This window comes from Protopterus annectens, chromosome 7.part0 (assembly GCF_019279795.1).
Source record: "Protopterus annectens isolate FY-2018-M chromosome 7.part0, PAN1.0, whole genome shotgun sequence".
Taxonomy (NCBI): domain Eukaryota; kingdom Metazoa; phylum Chordata; order Ceratodontiformes; family Protopteridae; genus Protopterus; species Protopterus annectens.
The window spans coordinates 1035505903-1035530770 of NC_056739.1; the positions used below are offsets into that span (position 1 = coordinate 1035505903).

Genomic DNA, 24868 nt, shown 5'->3' on the forward strand with positions numbered 1-24868 from the left:
TGTTTGGTCTGTTTTTCATTAAATTGCATTTTTTCTGTCAAATTAGTTGCAAATCATAAATATTAAAGTTAGAAAATAATGACAAACATTTGAGTTTCAGACTTTATACCATTCCGAAAATTTATGCTAATGCAAAGCCTGTTATTCTATCAACTTTCTAAGTTTGTAAGAGCAATATTTAAAAATTGTCCCTATTTTTGGGTCTCTGTCCCACTTTTATTTACGGCTTTGTCCAGGTTTCTTGGTCTCACAGCTTGAGAGGTATGGTGGTCCCTAACCCACCTTTTCCCCCTCAACCACTGTGCTTTTGTTGTAAATTTGTGTCCTACTATACTGCACATTGTAGAGGAAGACATCACTTTAGCAAGGCTTTTCCTTTACAGAATGATTTTGTAGACCACTAAGAATACGCTGAAATGACTCTTTTGCCTCTGCTGCCATCTTTATGTTGGCAACTGTTTACTTCTGTACTTGCACTTTTGGAAACTGGAAATGCTGGGATTGAAACCTTTCTACTTCTATACCAGTGTCTTTTTTTCTTGGAAACTATTTAACCGTCCACAGTGCTAATGACAGAAGTGAAAACAAGAATAAAGCCTTAAAAGGGTTTAAATGAGAAAGATCTGCATTTCACTTACTGTTTCTGGATCTGTATTTCAGCTGACCTACCCGTATATCAAACAGTAAATGGTAAGAGATTGCTTGTAAAGTACTTTTTGCAGACCGTGGTAGAGTGTGGCACCTTATTGAGCTCACCTGTTTTACTGTCTTTTATTGCACATTTTCATCTCTGCTAATACACATGCATGGGAGGAAGAGACATTATGAGAATGTGACCCTTAAGCTGGTGTACAAAAGTTAAAAACTCATTTAAGACTTTGCACAGAAGATGTATGCATGCCTTCTACCCTGCAGACGTATTGTTATGGTCATGCCAGTATACCATAGTCGACTGTTACTGCATTTTCCCTCTCTGTCCACCTGCTAATACCCTGCAGACGTATTGTTATGGTCATGCCAGTATACCATAGTCGACTGTTACTGCATTTTCCCTCTCTGTCCACCTGCTAATCTGTTGGACATACAAGTATGAATGTACATAGTTAGTGCCATTGGTGGCGTGTGATTTTTGGCCACAGGAAACTTGTGGTGTCTGACAGATGTTGTCAGTACTACATTCTGCCTTCAGTCAGATGCCCAATGAAATGAAATTGGAAAAAGAAACAAAAACTGATTTGATTAGCTTGAAATGCAAGATTGCAGTTTGAATTCTTTGAACATCAATAGCATGAAGAATATATTTAGCAGGCAGCGTTGACTAATTAAATAGTGCTGGGTCAGACAAAGCCTTGAGTTGAAGGGCATGAAATTTATTTCTTACACCAAGGTATCCCTTTTTTGGAGGAGGGTTGGTTTTGGCCATTAACTAAGCATTGTGCCAGTAAGTGAAGATTTTTTGTTAGATACTGGAAATATTTTTCTGTGCAAGAACTAACAACCCCAACAAGATATATGAAACTGAAATGAGATCTCAAAGAAATGTTCAGAATTTGAGAGTTAGGCAAGCTTCCCTGCAAAAACAACTTGTGAATGTTAATGCGGAATAGCCAGCTAAAAAAGGGATAGAATTTGCTAATACGTTTTTACATAACTGCAAAATCGACAACAGAGCCTGCTGTTATAAAGCTATGATGAACATAAACAAAGAAAAAAATGAACGTCTGAGATAAACCTGCTTGCACTGAACAGTTGATAAAAATTCTGTGTGATCAGAATGAAGCAACCATATCTGATGAAATGCTGGGATACTGTGTTCAAACTTCTGTACAGAATTTCTGAATATTTTCCACCATCTGTTATAATAAACAGTTATTTTAATAGTTAGCAGAATCAAAACATTAAAAAGGTATTGAGTAAAACAAAAAAACATAATTTGAAAAATGTTATTTTAAACTTTAATACCACACAACTACCTAGACATTTTTAATTGCTGTCATGTTTGTAGTATTTATTGTTATATGTAGATACAGAAGTTATTACTGTCTAGGAATGGTCATTCAGCAGACAACAAGGAGTAGTGGAAATAGGACAACCTCAGTGAAAGAGTAAGATACAGCAAAGTATTAATCACCATCCTCATGGTGACATCATCAGAGATTTCATAAGCTGGCTAATGCCAAAGTGGTATGTTTACTGTCACATGTTAGAGATGGTAATGGACTAACAAACACTTTCCCCAAGGGATGTAATACTACCCATGCATTTCTGGAATGTCTTACCACCACTATCTAAACATAATTATGGTTTATTGTTATTTTTTGCTGTTATACAATTACATTGTTTATAAAAGGAAATCTTACCATTTAAAACAATAGCATCGGCTACTTTAACTTTCTTTTGCATGTCGTATTCCTGATGTGTTGGCATGGTAATGACTTAGTGATATACTCTGCCTGATGGTGATAGAAAAGAATATCAGTTAAGAGCAGCTAGACGCCATTTTGCCTAATTTACTGAGTAGTGGTAAAGGCAGGGAAGTGCTCCACTTCAACATACAATACAATAAATACAATATATTACATAAAGTATAGTGCAGTTCAGTACTGATAAAATGCACAAACATACAACCCTAACAAACTGTGCCAAATACTGCATTTACTAATACTGTAGTAGGTATTGACTGCATTTTTAAAATTAGACAGATTCCTGCTCATTCTAAGAAGCTCCAGGTCTTTGCTACTGTTTCAGAAAGTCAATGAGTTATTCTATTTTACTCACTAAAGGTTGTCAAAGTTCATCTTGATTGTTTATACTCCTCTTTTTTAAACCCAAACATTCCCATACAAATCTGTCCTGTATTGCCTTAAAAACAAAATAAGATCCCCTCTGATATGTCTATAGAATGCTCAGAAGAGATGTTCTGTCAGGCTGTTTTCGTAACATGTATTCCATTTTTATTTGGTTTAGACTCAGTTAAATAGATTTCATTACATCAAAACTTTTTGACTTGATATATTTTAATACAACTGCTGCACTTATTACATGTCTTTGCAACATGGTCAATGTGATATATATTGAAATCAAGTTAGAATCTAACCAGACCTCCTAGAGCTTTAAAAATCCTCACCTCATCTGTAATCTTATCTCTGGTTATTCCAGCCAAAACTCATGTTTTGTCTTTTCAGTATTTAATTTCATATTATTATTATTAACCCATTTGACCAGATCCTCTAACTAAGACTGAAGTACATCATATTTTTAATACCTGTCACAGACTTTATAGCCTGTCTTAGAGCTCAGAATATATGTCCGATAACCTGATGCCCTTTACATAATGGTTATTCAGTCAGAAAAACATACTGACGATGGAGATCTCCTGCATCTCATATCTGTTTCTTCATTTCTGCCATCTCACTATATCTTGATATAGCAAATGTTGTCCAGTATTATTCTAGGCAATTTGTTTTTAATTTCATTTGAAAAGAATGGTTCAGTTGTAGCTGCCTGGTAACCTTTCTTTTCATGGTAATTTGGCTGTGAACTGGAAATTGTTGAAGGCAAGGGCAGTATCTAAATACCCTGAAAAGGTGCAGTATGTTAACTTTCTACATACACAGGAAAAAAGCCCTGAAAGTTTATAATACATTTGAGTTTTGAGTGTGCAAGAGCAAGAGAGAAAATATTGTAAGGGTAAGGCAACCATTTCAGGGTTACTATGGCATAAGAAAGCCTGTCCCATTTATTTGTCACTTTTTCTTCATGAGGATAGAGGATCCCACAGAGTCTGTAGATATTTATGTTATTGAATAAAATAATTGAGATAAAGTCTGTAAATTCACTTACATGCATGATTCACTACTCTGAGAAAGAATTGTATATTATAGAAATGATTAACCAAGAGATTACCAATGAAATTAGACTTAGTTTAAAAAAAAAAAAGATTGAAAGAACGTCAATAAAGGATAGGGGAATAGAATGCAATACTGAAGGCACATGGGATGAAACTGAGTACAGATAAGACCACTGTAATGTCAGCAAATGGGTTAAATCAGAAGAAGCTTAAAATTTTGATAGAAGGAAAATAGTGGAACAGGTTAACAGCTTCAGGTATCTAGAAGGTTGATGAAAGGGGAAGTCTGAATGAAGAGGTCAAAGCTAGAATCAGAAGGGCTGCAGCCAAGTGTCACCAGCAATGTATGACAGAAGAATGCCAAAGAAGCTGAAGAGTAAGGTGTACAAAACAGTGGTGTGACCAGTACTACTGTGTGGTACAGAAACCAGGGCAATACAGACAGAGCAATTGAGAAAGCTAGAGGTGATGGAGATGAAGTACCTGGAATGGTTGGTAGGATGCACCTTTTGGGACAGATGAAGAAATGAAGACATTAGAGTCGAAGCCAAAATAACTCCAGTTGCAGAAAAGGTAAAAGAGAACAGATTACAATGCTTCAGGCAAATATGCATAAACACTAAAGACAATCTGAAGGTGATGATTGGGGACAGACAGGAAGAGGGCAGATGAAATGAGGGTGTTCAGCAAAAAGGTGAATGGATTTTATGAGAGAAGATACAGGTAGAACAGTCGCATTGAGTAAAGGGAGAGATGGCAACAGTTGACACAACACCTCTACCCTATATAGAAACATGGAAAAAAAGGGGGTTGGTGATGGTGATTTAAGTAGAGATTTGTATGTACAGACTGAGTGAAACTACCTTATCAGAACTGGAATAGTAAAATACTTTTTGTGTGTCTAAAATGATTTGAGAGAGATATGAAAATGAATAAAACAAAGTAAAAATGAGTTAGGAAGTCTCTGGCAAATATGAGAAGCATATAGAAGGTGTGGTTTCAAGTGTGTTAAAAAGAAATGTCCAGGTTTTAGTCAAATATGTCAAAAGTGTAGCAAAATAAATCATTTTTAATGTGGATTCAAATTAAAGAAATTGATTTACATTCAAAAGACTGCATATATTAGAGCAGAATCATGACAGTGTGTTATTTATGGACACATTTTTGAGAATGAGAATAGTGCACAACATTAAAGTACATAAAAGTCATAGAGAGCTAAAAGTAAGTTCGAACACTACAAAGAAGAGTTCAAAGTTAATAGTCAAAGTGTAGTGTTCAGACTAAGTGCTAATGCATAGTGTAATACATTATATTTCCAAGTGTTCAAAATACTGGGTGTCAAAGGGATACATCTAAAACTGTTGCATATATTTCTTACTTTCTATTGTAACCCTGTAAAACTAAAGTGTCAGAAAGTTTACATATATGTACTATTGTAAGAATAATAAGTACAAGATTCAGTTCTGTCTAGGTGATGTAGGGACAGATTCCAAAAGACTTGCTCTTAGAGTAAGTCACTCCAAGAAAGAAAGTCTTTTGGAAACTGGAGCCCTGTGTAAGCTTGCTTGCAGATAGGCCTTACACCAAAGTAAGTCAATTACACCAAGAACAAGGTTTTCGGAATCAGAGCAAGCTTGTACCAAAGTAAGTCATTTACACTGTGAACAAGTCTTTTGGAGTCAGGGCAGGCTTATGATGGAGTAATCCTCTTTCAATGGGTCTATATTAGAAGACCGAATGTTCAGGTGATTGAACACCTAAACATCAATCTTCTAATATCGAAAGCAAAAAATGGCGAATGGACAATTTAACGCAGGGAAAGATTTCCCTTGGCCGTTCGCCAGAGTCTCTATTTCCCTACTGTTGAGCGATCTCAGAGGTGGTATATTTAGTTAGGGGGGGTTTAGGGACCACAGCCCCCCACATTGGGGCGAAGCCCCCCACTTAATTTAGATGTAAAGTAATATTTTTTGTGTTGTGGCCAAGGGACATGTTTCCCTGGGACATTCAACATTGTGAGGTTCAATATTAGTAGATCAATGTTTAGGTGTTCGGTCACCTAAACAGTCAGCCTTCTAATATAGACCCTTACATTGAGAGTATTTTTATTGTTTATGTTTGGAAAGGCTTAGCATGTTGAAAATGATTCCTACTTTACAGTTAAACTTTGCTTAGAAACTGTTTAGTCTGATAATTTACTTAAAAAGTGTCAAAATGTATTTACTCGTTTCAGCTATTTACCAGGAGTTTGCCACATTTCGACAGATCCAACAGAAACAACATAGCACACATTTTGTAGTGCTGTTCAGTAAATATGGATAATATTAGGAGCACTCAAAACACCTTGTTACTCCACTGGATAACAGACATGATTCCTGACCCTTGTTTGCTCTTCCTATGTCCTGTGATACCATTGGTCAGGTGAGTGATAAGAAACTGATTGTCATAAGAGGTGAGGCAGGATGGAGATGGGTGCCAGGAATGGCAGAGGTATTGTTGTGGCAATAACAAGTGGAAAAGGCCTTGTCATCTGTAATTATTAATACATTTAAATTGTAAATGCAGTTTAATTCATTCATTCATTTTTCCATAATCACATATTCACAGCACTTGTTCCTTTGATTCACTTCCTGACTGGAGTGTCTTCTGTGCAAACGCTCCATATCTTGCATGTGTCAGTAGGGTTTTTGATCTCTGTTGAAGGCTGTATCTAACATTCCAGAAACAATGCATTTAGATGGGTTTGTGATCTACTAACATACCTGAAGGTGTGTGTGTGTGTGTGTGTGTGTGTGTGTGTGTGTGTGTGTGTGTGTGTGTGTGTGTGTGTGTGTGTGTGTGTGTGTGTGTGTATACATGTGCGTGTACGTGTGTGTGTACATCAGCGATGTGGAACGTTTTAAAATAGTTCCTCATTTTCCCTTATAGTCGTTTGTAAATAACATTAAGTAGCTACATTTAAAGGGATGTCCCACTTGAACATTTATGTTCCATTTATAGGGGAAAATTAAGTGGCTATTTTAAAAGAAAGAACTTCTTCAGCACTTATGTTCCTTTTACAGTGGAACATCAGTAAAGCAAAGTATAGTTAAAATGTGCAGTAGTAAGCAATGTACATTCTGCCATGAACTGTGGCATACAGTGTATATAAAAACTACCCTAATGGAGCAGCTGCTGAACTGGATACATTTTAAGAAGCCTAACTAGACAACATAACCATTAATTCACAAATATGAACTTCAGCAACTTGGCAAAGAGTGTAATTGTTGTTAAGCACTGAAGCTCAAGGGGAAAATAAATCGGCTTTCTAACTGTTGCTGTTATACTGCATTGAGAAATTGTCTCAGAAAAGTACAGCACCAGATTAATTTATCGGTGCATGAATGAATGAATGTCAAGATTAGCAAGTGTTATTGCCTTGATGGAGTTATTTGCATATGCATATTAGCTTCAGTGTTCATCAGATCAAATGTGTCAACTGCTGATATGAGAAAATGTTTTAGTAGTTGCATATCTTGAAATTCATGTTGCTGCTTACAAGATAGTGCAAGGTTGACTGCTATTTTATTAAATTGTTGAAGTGCTGACCTGTGAAGCTTGATAAATCCATCTTTTCATGCGAGTTTAATAAACTAGCCAGAATTATTTTGCTTTGTGTAACTTAAATATTGTGCCATAGAAGACCACACTCTATAAACATTTCATTTTTTCCCATGCTCTGTAATAGCTGTGGTGTTCTATGAGTGATGGGAGATACTTTACAGCTGAATCAGTCTCTGTGGGACCAGCTTTTTGGGAGGAAACGTAATCATTGATATAAAAAGATCACTAGACTAAGCCATTCCTCAGTTTCTCTGTAAAGTGCAAAGCCCATAAGATCCAGTGTCTTGTCTAGCTTCATAATTTTCTTACTGATGAGGTCTCCTTGAACATAATGCATTTTAAATTCTTCTGGTTTCACTCTTCATCATAGGTTCTGCTGTTGGAAGTTTATCAGTTTGTACATCATTATAAAGTAATGACTCCTCGGTTATCTGTTTCCACACCACTTCTAGGTTTATGTTATGCACATTTCTACTTGCATGTCATTCTCAAAACAAGCCATTTTCTTTGCTTCTCTATTGTATATTTGAGCTAAATTAACACTTATTCTCTTCAGTGGTATACATATTCCAGTTACTCAGCTTTTCTCCTCATTTGACTAGCAAGTAATGTGTGTTAAACTAATAATATTATGTAACCTTACAAAGAGTCAGTCTCCAGAAAGTGGACACTGTGTTATAGGTGAGACCTTAACCAAAACATGGACAATGTTATTACTTTTTGGGCCCAGCCAAATCACTCTTCTGTACTGTGAGGTGAGTAGCCTGGGTTGACTCAGGAGGTGAACACACCTCTAAAATAGAGTGCTCTACCTGAAGCTCAGCTTGTTCAGCAACTTTGTCATCTGACCTTACAGAACTAACATGTGCATGTCCACATCTTTGGAAATGGTACCAGTCATCTGGTCATCCATCGTTCACTGGGTGCACAAAGGATTATCCACCCATCCTGTTTCTGCTCTTCCATTCTTTTATTAGTATACTTCTGGGCATTTTTCTCTCTGTTAACACCCAGTCATCCTGTAGTCAGTATTACAATTCTGAGCTGATAACCACTTTCAGGTTTTGTGTTTATCCTGTCTCTATGTATTTTTTTCCTATGTTAACTTACATCAGAGGCCTTATTCTTAAGACAGCATGTACTGTTTTACACTTGCCTGTCCTGCAATTACATAGTAAACCATACTATGCACTGAAAAAATGCTTGTTTGGCATGTGAATTTCATGCTTACATTATTTAGTACTTTTCTTTGAATGTCAGCCTTTAGTCAGTGACATCTTGTCCACAAGTACTGATTGAAAACAAGCATTGTTGGCATTAAAATAATGATTATATGTATCATGTTTTGATATGTTAAATGAAATGCATCTGTTTTGAATTACAGTAATTCATGACTGATGCTTAAAGTTTTTAGGGCTTTGTTGAATGCTTGACTAATACGTTTTTCTGCTAACTTATTTGTATCTTGATGGTGAGCTGCATGTTACAAGAGCTGTATGCCTTGTAGCTTTTAATTTTTTTTTGAAATTTCCTGAAACAAACTGTTTTAACAGGCTGTTTTTCTAAAACTATCTATAAACAGCTCCATATCCATGGCATAAACAAATGAAGTCCAGTCTACGACCTGGCCAAGTCAAATTAGTGGCATGGACACTGGAGAGAGCTGGCCAGAGAGGATGGGAGCAAGTTGCCATTAAAAATCTGTACTGGCAAGCCTTTCTTCTAAAACTGTCTATAGCACTGCAGGCAGCAATGTTGTCTGAGAACACTGCCTGTGGTACTGTAATAGTGTTGTCTGAGAACACTGCCTGTAGTACTGTAATAGTGTTGTCTGAGAACACTGCCTGTGGTACTGTAATAGTGTTGTCTGAGAACACTGCCTGTGGTACTATAATTGCGTTGTCTGAGAACACTGCCTGTGGTACTGTAATAGTGTTGTCTGTCTGAGAACATTGTCTGTGGTACTGTAATAGTGTTGTCTGAGAACACTGCCTGCCGTACTGTAATATCGTGGTCTGAGAACACTGCCTGTGGTACTGTAATAGTATTGTATGAGAACACTGCCTGTGGTACTGTAATAGTATTGTATGAGAACACTGCCTGTGTTACTGTAATAGCATTGTCTGAGAACACTGCCTGTGGTACTGTAATAGTGTTGTCTGAGAACATTGTCTGTGGTACTGTAACAGCATTGTCTGACAACACTGCCTCTGGTACTGTAATAGCGTTGTCTGAGAACACTGCCTGTGGTACTGTAATAGTGTTGTCTGAAAAACACTGCTTTTTTAATTTTTCCAAGTCGTTTGGGTTTCTAATACCATGATGGGAATGGACCCCCTTTCTAAGTCAAAGTATGATTAAAGTTCATGAAATTAGTATTGTTTCAATCTTTGCAGAAGACAGAAATGCTCTTTGCAACACCCACAATGTGCCCAGTAATGATTCCTTCTGTAGTTCATATGGAGTTTATTAGTTGTTCTTCTTCTTTCGGCTTTTCCCGGTTAGGGGTCGGCACAGCAGAACTCCGGTCCGCTAATGATTGGCAGTAGATTTTTTATGGGTGCCAAGGTGCCAGCTCGATGCCCAACCTTCAACGAAGGCACGCCCATTCTACGCATTGTCTTTCGAATACCACTCAACCGTGGGGAGGACATGCAGACTCCACACAGAAGTCGCTCCAGCCAAGAATCAAACAGGAGAACTTCTTGCTGTGAGGCAACAATGCTACCACTGCAATATCTAAATATGATTGTAAATTCTTTTTTATAAGACCTGTTGCTCCTACTACTATTGGGACTGTCTGGGTATCTTTCTTCCACATTGCTTTCATTTCTGCCTACAGATCCTGATATTTTATAACTTTGTGTCTCTCTGTACACAAGACACTGTAGTCACTGGATATGGCAATTTCAATGATCCATGCTACTCTTGTCTTCTTTTCTTGGACCACTATATCCAGTTTTCTAGCATCTATCTTTTGAACTGTTGGTAATGGATGATCCCAAGTGATGTAGACTTCCTCATTTTCTATGATGCTTTGTGATCATGTTTCTAGTGTTTTTCAGCCACTTCAGTACCATAATGTTTGCACAATCCCCACTGCAATAGTCTCACCACATTATTATGCCTTTCAGTATACAGTCCTTCTGCCATTAGTATGTCACAACCAGCAACGAGGTGTGCAACTGTTTCCAATTTGGTTTTACAAAACCTACATTTGTCTGTTTCTCCCACATGTTCAGTGACTATATAAACCAATGTGTACGCAGCCCACTATCTTGAGATACCAACATTAACCTTTCAACTCTTGATTTGAATTCACCTCTCTTTAATCATTCCTGTGTCCATTCCTGATCAACATGAGGTTCTTACAGAAGATGTCCTTCATGGATGCATCTGCAGTCATAACAAATGGGTTGTCCTGTCGTCAGGCAGCCCTTCGGTCGGCCGGATTCCAAAGTCTGGGTCCGGCTTCGGCTGATGTCGCACTTCACCCGACGTCATCTCAATTATATTTTTTCTTTTTCCACATTTCTTGCCTTCTCATCTGATCCTTCACCTTATATTCTTTCTTTTGTTTTTTGGCACATTCAGTTGCTGTCTGATTTTTATCTACTTCTGGTTTGATTTCCATTCCTGCTTGACGCCGATAAGCTTCTGCTAGATTAAGCAGAGAAGTCATCTTAAATTTATTCTCCTCATGTTTCAAAACTTTCACTACAGTTGGGTCTTGTGAGGTCAGCAGATACATGTGCAATCCCACAATTGCAGATCTGTATATATAATCAATTTCAAGGAGGCTCATCCCTCCTTCGAACGGGGAATATATAATCTTGGTATGCATTGATTTTTATAAATCATTTGGTGAGCATGAAGCATCCTTCTTGTTTTCCTATCTAATCTAGCCAGTATGTTTTGGGGCCAGTGAATCACTCCAAAACTACATTAGGACCGGAAGGGCAAATTGGTTTATAGCTTGGATTTTGTTCTTCGATGTCAGTGCTGTTTTCAGGATTAATTTAAGTCTTCTGAAGTATTCCTTACAAAGTTTTATTCACATTTGTTCATGTTTTATTGTTTATCCTTAATCAATTCCCAAATATTTATACACTCCTTCTTGCTCATGTTCTTTTATATCACATTCTTGTCCCAAACTGATATTTTCCTGGCATTTCAGTTTTCCTGCTTTAAATGTTGCTTTTGCACATTTATCAAGACCAAATGACATTCTTATATCATCTGAAAAAGTTTTGACAACTTGCAGTTGTGCTTTCAATTCCTCATCTGATGAGCTATGCAGTTTTAAATCATCGACAAAGAGAAGGTGAGGTCTTTACATTTTGTTGTTTTCTAGGAGCCAGATTATAGCCATGGCCTAAACTGTTGAGTAAACACCTTAATGGATAACGGGCAAGGCAGAATAGTAATGGTGACAGAGAGTCACCCTGGAATATCCCCCGTTGAATTTTTATTCCTGGGATAACAATTTGTCCTTTATCATGGCTTAATTGCAAAGTGGTCTGCCACTGTTTCATGTAAACTGTAATAAAGTCGATCAGTGTGGGGTGTATCTTGCACATTTTTAAGCACTCTTTTTTCCATGAATGAGGGATACTATCAAATGCTTTTTTGTAGTCAATCTGTGCCATACTTAGATTCTTCCCCTTTTTAGAGTTTTCCACTATGACTTTATTTAACAACAAATGATCCTTTGTTCCACATGACTTTCTTTTATTGCCCTTTTGTTCTACTGCCATAATTGAGTTTTCTTCTAAATGACTATAAACTCTGTCAGCATCAATTCCCATGTATAGTTTATATGTCGTCTGAAGGCAAGTTATTGGTTATAATTTTTTAGGGTAGCTTGCAGGTTCACTCTTAAGTAGGAGCATTGTTTTTCCTGTTGTTAGGCAGGTTGGTGTCTGTTCTGGGTCTGCATATAAATAACTCTTACTCATAGCTAAATCTTCATGCAAAGATGTTAATACTTTTAACCAGAAGTTAGGTACCGCATCTGGGCCTGGGGTTTTCCAATTAGAGGCTTTTTCTTAACTTTCTTTCAATCTCTCTAGCTGTTACTTCATCCCATTTCATATTCCGTACCTTTAAACTTCTTATTCTTTCTTTTACTTCTTCTGTCCATTTTGCATCTTTATGTTCCACAGGATCTTCATAGATACTTCTCCAAAATGTATCTATTTCTCCTTTTTTTTGGCAGTCTTTCAATTCCTTTTACCTTATTTCCCTGTTCTCTATAAAACCTTTTTGGGTTATCAATAAATTGCTTATTTTGCACTTTTCCTTTATATTTATCTTCGTATCTTCTAAGTTTTTCCGCCTGTGCTGAAATTTTTAATTTATTTGCGATAGTGCATGGTAGATCCTGATCTGTTCTAATATTGCGCATTGGTTTTATCACACCTATCTTTCTTAGTATTTTTGTTGATCTATTCCCTTTTCTATAATCTTCTAACAGTGACACTTCTTGTCTTAATTGCTTTAGATTTTTCTCTATTCGATATTTCCATGATGGTATTCGCTTTCACCCCCCCCCCCTTTTCCCTCGCTACCCTATGTTCCTGTGGTAGAACTTTTATCAGTTATTAATTTAGCTGCACAGTAATATATTCTCCTTACTTCTGTTATATCGCATGGATCTCTATGAATAGTCCTAATTACTGCGTTCATTTGTTTTATCAGACTTCTGATGTTTTGGGTTTTATTAACCTTCAGCAGTCTATTTCTTTCATTAATCTTGATATATCTGTCCATGTCTATTAAATCAAGCAATTCTTCTCTTAGCTCATTTTCTTCCAAACTGAGGGCACTTCCCTTGTTTTCCAATTCCTGCGGGCAATTCTATCGAAGGTTCCATAGCATCTTCCTGTGACACAGTCTCATCAATTTCATCCTGTGCCGTCTGTTGCTCTGTCATATGGGAACTCACTGGCCTATCACTCTTCAACATTGACTGCAACAGCTTTTGCATAGTTTCTTGTTCCTTCCCTTGCTGTCTAGCTTCAAGTGAACGTTTATACTGATTTCCTGTGGAGAGCTCCAAATTATCTTCATATGGCACCTGACTGGTTTCCCCTTAATTTGGATATCCATTACTCTATCCTGTTGTAGTGCTTTCTGAATTAAATTTTCTGTACTAAATCCTTCACTTTGCAGGTACTCCATAACCTCAGTTTCTATTTGTTTAACTTCTTCATTACTAATCTCCATTTCTACTTTTCCTCTTTGTCTTCTTATTTTTTGTATTGTAAAGTTTTCCATGTTCAGATTCCTTTGCCTGTATTTTTCTTCAAATGACTTTGGTGCTGCTCTTTTTGTATTGATTAGTTTTGCTTTCTCCTTTGCATAAATATTACACCATATTAAAACTCTTTTTCTTTCCCATGACCATATTTCTTCTTCAGATATTTCCTGATCTTCCTGTTTCTTCCTGCCTTGGGGACTTACTCCATCCTGCTGTGGTGTAACCTGTGTTAGACCTTCTACATCAAATGCTTCACTTCGCAGGCACTCCGCAACTTCAACTTCTATATTTTAATTTCTGCTTTACTGATCTTCTTTTGTACGTTCCATCTTTGTGATATTATTTTTTATTGTGAAATTTCCATATCCGGATGCCTTTGCCTGTATTTCTCTTTGAATATTTTTGGGGCTGCCTTCTTTATATTGATTAATTTGGCTTTATCCTTTGCATAAATATTGCACCATATCAAACCTCTCTTTCTTTCCCATGTCCATATTTCTTTTTTGTACTTTTCAAATAACTCTTGGTTTTGTTGTTTATATTTTCGCACTTCCTCAGATGCTTCCTTTTCCAAACAGATCAAGGTTTTTTGATCTATATACTGTTTTTCACAAATCCGTTGTATTAATGAACACAAATTATCATTTGAAGCTTCTGACAATTTTTCTTGTGGAAGTGTTTTTCTTTCCTCTAACTTCTCTCTTAATGTTGTTGTTGTGTCTTTTGGCTTTTCCCAGTTAGGGGTCGCCACAGCGAAACTCCGGTCCGCTAATGATTGGCAGTAGATTTTTATGTGCCGAGTTGCCAGCTCTGACGCACAACCTTTAACGAAGGTATGCCCAGTCACGCATGTCTCCACGCAGAAGACGCTCTAGCTGAGAATCAAACCGGACAGTGTCTTACTGAGGCGACAACGCTACCACAGCACCACCACCGCAGTGTCTGGAAATTCTGGGTTTTTTGCTTAATAGTAACGATACATAATTTATTTCTTATCCTCAGTAGTCCACTTTATCGTCTTTATGGCTCTTCTTTGGCCTATCAGTTTTTGTGATTTTTGTGTGCTACTACTTTCTTCTCAGACAACACTGCCTGTGATACTATAATAGTGTTGCCTGAGAACACTGCCTGTGGTACTGTAATAGTGTTGTCTGAGAACACTGCCTGTGTTACTGTAATAGTGTTGCCTGAGAATACTGCCTGTGGTACTGTAATAGTGTTGTTTGAGAACACTGCCTGTGTTACTGTAATAGTGTTGCCTGAGAACACTGCCTGTGGTACAGTAATAGTGTTGTTTGAGAACACTGCCTGTGATACTATAATAGTGTTGCCTGAGAACACTGCCTGTGTTACTGTAATAGTGTCTGAGAACACTGCCTGTGGTACTGTAATAGTGTTGTCTGAGAACACTGCCTGTGGTACTGTAATAGTGTTGTTGTCTGAGAACACTGCCTGTGGTACTGTAATAGTGTTGTTTGAGAACACTGCCTGTGATACTATAATAGTGCTGCCTGAGAACATTGTCTGTGGTACTGTAATAGTGTTGTCTGAGAACACTGCCTGTGTTACTGTAATAGTGTTGCCTGAGAACACTGCCTGTGGTACTGTAATAGTGTTGTCTGAGAACACTGCCTGTGTTACTGTAATAGTGTTGCCTGAGAACACTGCCTGTGGTACTGTAATAGTGTTGTTTGAGAACACTGCCTGTGATAATATAATAGTGCTGCCTGAGAACATTGCCTGTGGTACTGTAATAGTGTTGTCTGAGAACACTGCCTGTGATACTATAATAGTGTTGCCTGAGAACACTGCCTGTGGTACTGTAATAGTGTTGTTTGAGAACACTGCCTGTGGTATTGTAATAGTGTTGCATTGAGAACACTGCCTGTGGTACTGTAATGGTGCTGTCTGAGAACACTGCCTGTGGTACTGTAATAGTGTTGCCTGAGAACATTGCCTGTGGTACTATAATAGTGTTGTTTGAGAACACTGCCTGTGATACTCTAATAGTGTTGCCTGAGAACACTGCCTGGGGTACTGTAATAGTGTTGTTTGAGAACACTGCCTGTGGTACTGTAATAGTGTTGCCTGAGAACACTGCCTGTGGTACTGTAATAGTGTTGCCTGAGAACACTGCCTGTGGTACTGTAATAGTGTTGCCTGAGAACATGGCATGTGGTACTGTAATAGTGTTGTCTGAGAACACTGCCTGTGGTACTGTAATAGTGTTGTTTGAGAACACTGCCTGTGATACTATAATAGTGTTGTCTGAGAACACTGCCTGTGGTACTGTAATAGTGTTGTCTGAGAACACTGCCTGTGGTACTGTAATAGTATTGTCTGAGAGCACTGCCTGTGGTACTGTCTGAGATCACTGTGTCATTGCAGCAGTGTTATTTAAGAATACTATCTTTAACACTGCATCAGTGTCTGACAACAGTGCTTTCTGCGTAGTTGATGCCATTCAGATAACCACTGGCTATTTCAAGTATGTATTCTCAGCACATAAGAAAATTGAATCCAGAAATGTTCTTGGATAATCGATATAAATACTCACTGGCACTCACTTCCAAGGACATAGTAGAACTTATAGTGAGGTTTTGGTCCATTTGGCATGCAGACCAACATTTTGCTATGCCTTCAATGTGCTTCTCCGTTCCAGGTCACCTCACAAAATTATAAGCCAAAGACTTAATTTTCACCATTTTTATATATGGTGTCCAGTACTCTGGTACAACTTAGGATGAAGTACCACTGCAGAGCAACACAGTAAGATTCCTGAGTATGTGGACTGCTGCTCCTTCTTAGCTGCAAATGTAGAGTGCAGTCATTGTCCCCCACTTAAGTCATTCTTTTATGCAACAGAAATGGGCAAATGTAGAGGTCATGGGCAGGTTTTCATATGTCACTATACAGAATGCATCCATGGGATCTTTAGTCCTTCTTATGCAGCTATCACTATACTCCATCAGCAGTACCATGCTGCACAGTCTCCCTATCACTATACTCCATCAGCAGTACCATGCTGCACAGTCTCCCTATCACTATACTCCATCAGCAGCATCATGCTGCACAGTCTCCCTATCACTATACTCCATCAGCAGCATCATGCTGCACAGTCTCCCTATCACTATACTCCATCAGCAGCATCATGCTGCACAGTCTCCCTATCACTATACTCCATCAGCAGTACAGTGCTGCACACTCGCTCTGTCACCATACTCCATCAGCAGTACTATGCTGCACAGTCTTCCTATCACTGTACTTCATCAGTAGTACCATGTTGCACAGTCTCCCTGTCAGTATACTGCATCAGCAGTACCATGCTGCACAGTCTCCCTATCACTATACTCCATCAGCAGCATCATGCTGCACAGTCTCCCTATCACTATACTCCATCAGCAGCATCATGCTGCACAGTCTCCCTATCACTATACTCCATCAGCAGCATCATGCTGCACAGTCTCCCTATCACTATACTCCATCAGCAGTACCGTGCTGCACACTCGCTCTGTCACCATACTCCATCAGCAGTACCATGTTGCACAGTCTCCCTGTCAGTATACTGCATCAGCAGTACCATGCTGCACAGTCCCTCTATCACTATACTCCATCAGCACTATCAAGCTGCACAGTCTCCCTATTACTGTACTCCCATCAGCAGTACCATGCTGCACAGTCTCCCTATCACTATACTCCATCAGCAGTACCATGCTGCACAGTCCCTCTATCACTATACTCCATCAGCACTATCAAGCTGCACAGTCTCCCTATTACTATACTCCCATCAGCAGTACCATGCTGCACAGTCTTCCTATCACTATACTCCATCAGAAGTTCCCTGCTGCACAGTCACCCTGTCACTGTACTCCATCAGCAGTACCATGCTGCAGAGTCTCCTTGAATTCAGTGTCACAGTACTATTGTTGTACAAAAGGTGTCTGTCAACTATCAAGCCCCCCTCGGATAGGTCTCAAGTCCATTCATTCTGTGATGTAGAGGACCCTGCCTGAACCTAAATGAGATGTAGCTGGAGGGGGCTGTCATCGACAGTTAGGGAGATGTTCGTATCTCTACTGATGCTGAATTATTCATTTTGGCTCCCATAGGAGGAAACCCTCATCCCTGTGGCCCAGTGCTCTGGCTTCACCCCTCCCCAGCCTGGGCTGTTCATGTTCTACAATGGACCCCAATTATCTCCATGCTAGAGAAGTACTCAGTGTCACAACCACTTTGCATTCATCTATCATTGAGTCCATCGGTTAGGTGATAATTCTTTTAGCCTTTATCCCTCCCCCTAATGGGTAATCTGAGCACTTTTGTCTCTGTAGGGACCCCCAACACCCTCCCCTAGGTGCATGTACACCTCTAAACATGCATCCATAAGGACTATTCGCCATCTATGTAGCAGCGCCAAACCCAAGTCCTTCTGGACATGACTCCTGTTCTTATGTAAGTTACACTTGAACAGGAGTAGTTTGGCCACCAAGGACCTCCATTCCCTCTTCCCAGAAAATGAACAACCTGGCAAAGCTGCTCCATTTCCATCCTTTCTGCCCAAATTGCGCATTGCCTAAGCCACTGGGTCTTTAAAGATGCAGTGAAGACTTCATGTCTCTATGCCTCAGAACTGGGTATCTCATGTTGTCTTTTATTTTAGACATCTCACTGAGTCTGCATCTTCTGGCCCTGTTGTATCATCATTGTCTTTCCTGCTGACTTTATTGGTAGTGTTGATAAGCAGTTTAATTCTCTGCTTCATTCTACCATATCCTTCAGTTTAAAGTGCAGGCCAGATGGTGGACTGTTGAAAGTTTGTCATGGAGGATGTTGGTTGAAAACCTTGTCTGTTAATAGGAAACTAAAGGCAGAAAGGCAGCCTTACAAGAACCACTACTGACCATATATATATTTATTTCTAGGAAGATCAACATATCCAGGCTGTGCTGAGAAGAGCAACACTGATACCAAGCTGGTCCTTCTGAGCTAAGGACCACTGTTATCAGAACAAAAGGAGGGCAGGGATAAGTAACACAAGGAGTGCACACAGAGGTGGTTCAGAGGCTAGGGGCCTGTGCATTGATAACGTGTAGCTAGCTAAAGCCATGCACTTGTCATATTAACTGACAGTTTTCACTAGGCAGATGCACTTGTCGACATATTGGCAGTTAACAAAGAGGCTTGAATGGCTTGTACAGAGGATCAGCACCCCTTCTTTTAATGGATGAGGTCCTTGCTGTTGGCCTAGGGTACACAGAAACAAGGAAAGGCTTTTTAGCTTTAGTTCTGAGCCACATATTTTAGACTTATTCCTTATTAGTACAAAGTTGCACGATAGAATTTGTGGTTTAGTATTCTGCTATAAGTTAGTGTCAAGTTGGCAGAGTAAGATAATTCATTTGTTTTGTTCTCTAAGTTTTTCTTTCCACAATGTATCAATGAAAAGATAGGGAACTTTGGTTAAAAATGCAAAAAAAGTGAAGTGTTTGAATATAAAACAGTGCCGGTCTCTCATTTGGTGGCACACCTTCCTTTCACAGTATGAAATTCAAAGATTGTGGTTTCTCATCCCAGTAGCATGTACTTGCATTCATATTGCGGGAGGGATACCATAGTGCCACATGATGCAGTGCTTCTCTCACAAGATACCATCTTTTTTGGGGAAAAGTTTAATTGAAGTCCAGCTAGCCAATTTAAAACATCTCATGACAATTGTTAGTAAAGAATAGAAGAGTTTTCTTTAGAGTCCAGGCTAAATTTCCCATAGTCATTAAAAGTACCAAATGCATCTCCCTAAAAAGTGAGGTTTCTAAGCCCAGCAAAATTTACCAATTAAAAAATAAAGCTGAAATAAAATAATTATTAGAAGTGAAGCAGCAAATTATTGGTTTGTGTGTGTGTGTGTGTGTGTGTGTGTGTGTGTGTGTGTATATATATATATATATATATATATATATATATATATATTATTGTGTTTGTGTAGATAGGGCTACTAACAGTATGCTACAGCGTTATCAAATGGAAGTTGCGATTATGAGTAAAGAAAATTGAAGAATTTTGACTGTGGGTTTTCATTATTAATACCAGTTATTGGACTGGTGGTATTGCAAGTCTGTGGTCCAATATGGAGGATATGTGATCCTTGTCTGTGCCAAACCATTGTGCAAGGGTATGAGGAGGTTTGCCCTTAGTTCCACTGTTATGTGACTGTAAAGCAAAGAAGTGTGGGAATGAGGAGTCTTGTCCTTACTTCCACTGTTATGTAACTGTAGAGCAAAGGGGCTTGACCCCTTGAAAAATGTCTGTTTGCAGGGGATGTTGAGTTCAACAAAACAGTAATCATGGATATTTAAGTTCTGTATTACGAGTTTACGTTTGCTGTTTTTCAGTGTGGGTGGTAACTACTGAAGAACTTTTAGAGAGGTCCAGCAGCCTGATAACTATATCTCTATAGGTATATTTTGGTCAGGTCATACCCTGTGTGTGATCTATAACTATATCTCCTTGAATATATCCTGGTCATATCTCCTGAAATGTGTGATCTATAACTGTATCTCCATAGGTATATCCTGGTCAGATCTCCCCAAATGTGATCTATAACTATATCTCTGTAGGTATATCCTGGTCATATTTCCCCAAATGTGATTTTGATCCATGTGTTACATCACAAGGTCAGCCAACCTACCGTGTTGCTATGTGGCACTTTGGTTGTCTTTGCAGTTTTCCTACTTTCAACTGGGCTGTTTCTAATTTTTACTTTCAGAGGAGGTGCAAGGAATGTAGCATACGAAATGTGGGTTATTGATGTGTGCGTGTCTGGGTCCGTGGACCTGCTGATTACCGAAGCTTACCTGACTGAACAGACTGACGTAATGAAATGGACTTGTGCTAAAACGTGTGGCACAGACTAAGTGACTGCAGGGTGCAATGCCAGAGTGGCAAGATTAAAGCAAGTAAGGATATAATGGGTTGTTGTTGTTGTTGTATCTTTCAGCTTTTCCCGGTTAGGGGTTGCCACAGTGGAACTCCGGTCCGCTAATGATTGGCAGTAGATTTTTACGTACCAGGTTGCCAGCCCTGACGCACAACCTTCAATGAAGGTACACCCATTCACGCATGTCTCCACACAGAAGACGCTTTAGCTGAGAATCAAACAGGACAACGTCTTACTGTGAGGCGACAACACTACCGCACCACCACCACCGCAGCAGAAGTAAGGATATAATGGGTGCCAAGCTGTTTTTCTGTGGAAGTAGAGAAAATGTTGTTTGTTTTTCCTTCTTTTAAACCTGTTCTTTGCTATTTTATTTGCCATTGCATTAAATAAGTAAAAGGTTTGGCCTTTCATTTCAGAAGCTGTATTTTTTCTTGGTCTCTTTGAAAGTGATGTGTGACAAACACACAAACACAAACACACACACACACAAACTGCTTTATCTTCATGAGTTGTCAGTCCTCATTATCCATCACAACACAAATAGTTTTTAATAAGGTGCACAAAAACTGCACATTTGGAATTGGATGCTGTCACAAAGAGAGCATTTCACAGGTCTGGATTACAAGAAAACTACATTCTGTATTCAGAATTGTACTTAATATTTGAACAAAAAGCCTGCTATGGCAACAGACTAATTTTGGATCATTACGTCTCTGCATTTTGTTCATACATTTCGACAAACTTGGCAAGTGAGGAAAGTCAAACATTGCCTTTACCTGTTTTTTCAGTCCGAGGTATTCTATGTTTAGTAGGACTGTGCAGTCCAGGGTTTTTAAATTATATTACCTAAGATCAATGAAAATTAAGTAGCAGTAGAATGAATATTTAAAAATATTTAGTGAACAGAATTAAACTGTCACGCTGTTGGCAGCTAGCCAGAATGGAGTCCTGTCTCTGTATTGAGTCATTCTCATAGCATATGTTACAAACAATTAATGGGTATAATTCAGTTAACCTTCTAAGCTTTCCTGTTTTGGCACGTTTTCCTTAGTTGAAAACATGCAAATACCCTCCAGAATCTCAGTTAGTGTTGGAAAAAAATTGCACAGTACAGCATATTTGTTACTAGCAGTGCTATTGTTACAAACTGAACTGCCTTCAGAAGGTAAATATTTAGATAAGAACTAAGATTAAATCTGCTGTACATTTATAGAGCATTAGTTATGTTTAGTTCTTCTGACATTTTCTTTCTCCTTCTTTTGTTAAGTGACCATATTAGCATTTTAACAACCCTGAAGTGAACTTGTGCCATTGTTTTTGTTGGGACACTGTGTTTGGGTCATTTATCTTCCTGTCCATGGCCACAACAACTTACTGGCTCCAGTACTACTCCACACTGTATAGAGTTTATTCAAGTGTGAACAGCACAGCTGGCTACAACAGTTGTTTCTTCCACACCACTTGCAACATTGTCTGGCTTTGATAACTAAAGTTAACATCCAGAACATTTATTTTGTATCTGATTGGCTTACTGCTGCCCTTGTCTGACTCAGAAGGCACACCTGCAGGTTCAGAGGGCCTTGGGGTTTACAATGGTTTCTTTAAAAATGTTGAGTAAGAACTTCTAATATCCCTTGTGTTTAGGGATGTCAAGACCTCTATTCTGTTTCAGTACTGAACAAAATTTAATAGTTTCTTCTGTGTGACTTTTGTACAGATCCTTTGAATCTGATTACTTTGAAAGAGTTTTCCTTTTATTTATTTCTCTTTTATTTTACCAACAGTCAGGACATCTAATTCTCCAACAAAACCTTGGATCTAAATTACTGATGGGTTCTTATCACACACACACACACACACACACACACACACACACACACACACACACACACACACACAGACACACACAGTTCAGATGCAATTAACTACCTTGGAATCAGTAGTGTCTTCAGTTTGCTATGTTTTGTCCATGGTTTTTAATACGTAATGGGCATATTCCGACGTGTGTGTGTGTAGGGGGGGGGGGTGGATTTGTTTCTGTCTCTCCTCTTAGCATCTTTTTTAGTGTAGTTAAACAGCTAACCATATCAGCAGTCAATTTACCATAACCTTTGTTGCAATAATGATTTACTTTTGAATATATGTTCCTTGACAAGTCCCAGCCTTTTCTAGTTGTCCTAAGAAAATTGAGAGGCACAGTCATGGGGCATGTCAGTTTGCTTATTCTGTAGCTGAGCCTTTTATTGCTTTGGCTAGGGGTAAACTTTTCACAATTCCAGGTTTATGATTTGTATTTTCCCCACGATTTCTTGACCTCTTCCATTTTGCTATTTGCCAATAGTTGTAATCCTAATAGGCAAGATTCAGAAAGTCACTTAAGATGCATGTAACAGATATGTCATGCAAAAGCCAGGAATGTCATTCTGAAACGAGCACAGTAAAGTACCATGGTAAACAAGCAGGATTGAAAGTTATAGGAAGCACATTGCAGTAGGCCTGGCATATCAAAATGTAGTCTTTGAACACCATCAGGAAGTTTATTAATAATATTCTCTGTAAAGGCTGAAGAGCCAAGGTGCTAGAGGAGTCTGCGTTTTATGCTTTGTATTTGCTGTTAACCAGATTTTATTGGATCCAGTGTGTACTTATTTTACCTGTTTTGTGGGACTACATTGTGGATCTACTACTGGACTGGAGTATAATTTTAATAAAATATAAAGATAGTCACTGGCGTCTTTCCTTGTGTGGTGGTGAGCTGTTCTGTTTCCAGTTTGTGGTGAAATAGTATATAGTAATTGTACCAGACAGCACCAACTAATGAGGTGGTGGGCTGATCAGATTTTAAGTGCTGCTACCATCTGTCTGACACAACTACATTTTTTTTGCTTAAATTGCTACACCTCTTGGTCTTTGGTAAGTTTCTCACTCATCAGTCTTGCATAACATGTCATTAACAGTGTTCAGTCATCCTGCACTTACTACAGTCAGGTTTGCCATGTCGTGTTGAGCATAAACTTTGTATAATCTGATCCTAATAATATGTCAGCAAAACTCAACAGCTGCACTGCCCAGAGCAAGTCAGTTGCTAGCTTGTTGTGGGAGGCAGAATGAGCTAGCTTTGTTGTAGTCTGCATTTGGATAATATATTTTACTTTTTTAACAATGTATTTTTATATTTAGTACATTAAAAATTACAGATTTATGTTTATAGTCGCATTTACTTTGGGCACCATGTGAAACAAGATAGGTAACCGCCTTAGTATGGTAGTACAGCTGAGTAGTCTTACTGACTTTTATGGGCAGCAGTCTGAGCAAAGATGGCAACAGAGAATTTTGTCAGTATGAGAGTCTAAGTCTGAAAGCAGACTTGTTATAATCAGCACTTCAAAGCAGTAGTATTTGTGTGGGGAAGTCAAGTGTCAAATAATATCCCACTAGGCAGGTGTTGAGGAAAAGGAGACCCCACAGAAATATTCTGAGTCCCAGCACCTCTGAATGATGGACTTATTGCCCCTGGAAAGTTCCTTTTTTTTCAGTAACATTCTGGAAGGTGCTATTAGATGTAAAAATGGAATCCCTGTATCTTCATTTTGTATGTTTTTATTGTTATATATGTGTGTGTATATATATTATATATATCTACACACATACACACACACACACACACACACACACACACACACACACACACACACACACACACACACACACACACACACGTACACAGAGTTTTTTCTATTTTGATGTTAAGTAATTCCATCAGTACTTTTGTAATTTAGATCAGATGCTTGGATGAGAATGTTGTCTCCTTAGATAGCTGTGTTAATTATTATCTATATGTAACACAATAATTTTCCTAACATTTCAGCATAGTTTCTGTATTATAAATATTCTTTTTGTAATCCAAACATTCCACAAAAAGAAGGAAAAAGGAACAGCGGAATTACGTATATGTGCATATTATACAACAACCCCCATTAATATTCCAAAACGTGCACGCTGATTGGTCAGTGTGCACATTGTAAATCAAAGACTTATATTGATGGAAAAAGGTCTGGTCACCCGGACTTTTTCCATTAGTACAAGTCTTTTTTTTTTTTTTTTTTTTATAGCAACGGAGAACGCAAGATCTCCGTTGCTTTTTAGAAACTGTCTCACTATGTTAAAGGAGTTTAACATAGCGAGGCAGCTTTAAAAAAAAGTAACAGAGATCTTC

The 24868-nt window shown here is 38.4% G+C and overlaps 1 protein-coding gene across 7 annotated transcripts in view; it reads left to right on the forward strand.

Annotated features, from left to right (window-relative positions):
- SEMA6D (semaphorin 6D) overlaps positions 1-24868 on the forward strand; it is a 368460-nt gene that overhangs the window by 147484 nt on the left and 196108 nt on the right. Inside the window, exon 2 of one of the 7 annotated variants that reach the window (XM_044077575.1) lies at positions 6084-6271. The exons of the other annotated variants lie outside the window; for them this stretch is intronic. The gene's annotated coding sequence lies outside the window, so the exon portion shown is untranslated. The remainder of the gene's footprint in view (positions 1-6083; positions 6272-24868) is intronic. 7 annotated transcript variants of the gene reach the window in all.